Genomic DNA, 1,161 nt, shown 5'->3' with positions numbered 1-1,161 from the left:
AATGGAACTGTCGGATTCTTTCTTGAGCTGATCTTCTTTCACATTCCACGGTATTACCCATCTCTTTTTCTATCTCTTTCAGTTCCAGAATTCTGTTTAGACTTTCGTCCACAAGAAATATACTGTCGTTGACCAGGAAGTTCAAATACACTCCCTTCTCCTCTTCTTTGGCAATCTGAAATGACAATAACAAGAAAAAGTGAGAAAGCAAAAATATATGAACAACAGAAGGTAAAATTCCTCAATCCAAGACATAAAATATATATATATATATCCATGCATTGTGATGACTAGGAACCTGCCATAAGTACTCCAGAAGTTCGGCAATATTATGACGTATGTTGAACTTGTCATAAAACTGCACAAGAATGGTACAACAATCAGAACAAGAAACATTTAATGTCTAGATACCAGACGGACAACATAATAATTAAGAAATTCTGCCAACAAGGTGGATAATAATATAGATTTGGGAACGAGAAGCTAATGAAAATGAATCTCAATGTCAACGTAAAGCTTCAGAAGATTCCTGACAAGATACTCCACGGCAAATTGATGACCCTCAAAAAGGGAAGCTGTTGAAGATGAACCACTGCACACCAAACCAACATGCAATGGAATTAAATGACGGACACAAGATTGTGTTATTGTAGCCAAAGCAAACCTGATACCTTCTTTCTGGCATCCAGCAGATCAAGACTTCTACCATCTTTGCTCTGAGGTAAGGGTTCTTGATATAGTTGGGACTTCCCATAAACATTATAATCAAGTTCATAAAATCATCCTGATAACAGCAAAAATTAAGATCCAAAAGCATAGGCTAATTAACGGTTGACTATTACAAAACATAGAAAGCATCAAAATATCACTGAAACTGCATTCAGAAAGACTACCAGCATGAACCCATCCATCGCTCTAGGTATCCGACACAGCAGTTCCATGGCATCTTCGACAAAATGTTCAGGCATACAAGCAAGCTCCATAGGGCAGCATGATGGCAAGGGCATTTTGAACCCGCCTACAAGATCTACCAACCAAACAACCATCAACCGGTAGAAATGAATAAATGATCCGTCCTACAATAAAATCCAAGAAACCCCATTAACTATCATATCTTTATAATAAACGGAGTAATAAAATTACTTTGAAAATTGATATTTG

At 37.0% G+C, this 1,161-nt stretch overlaps 1 long non-coding RNA gene across 1 annotated transcript; it reads right to left on the bottom strand.

The window, feature by feature from the left end:
• Nucleotides 1–496: 496 nt before the first annotated feature.
• LOC113360818 lies at nt 497–927 on the bottom strand. Its single transcript, XR_003364804.1, has 3 exons — nt 894–927; nt 672–784; nt 497–592 (listed from the first exon to the last, which is right to left on the bottom strand). It is a non-coding gene; the product is annotated as an uncharacterized LOC113360818 (long non-coding RNA).
• Between the last annotated feature and the right edge of the window lie 234 nt (nt 928–1,161).

The sequence above is a fragment of the Papaver somniferum genome, chromosome 3 (assembly GCF_003573695.1).
Source record: "Papaver somniferum cultivar HN1 chromosome 3, ASM357369v1, whole genome shotgun sequence".
Taxonomy (NCBI): Eukaryota; Viridiplantae; Streptophyta; class Magnoliopsida; order Ranunculales; family Papaveraceae; genus Papaver; species Papaver somniferum.
This window is presented reverse-complemented; position numbering and strand designations above follow the sequence as displayed.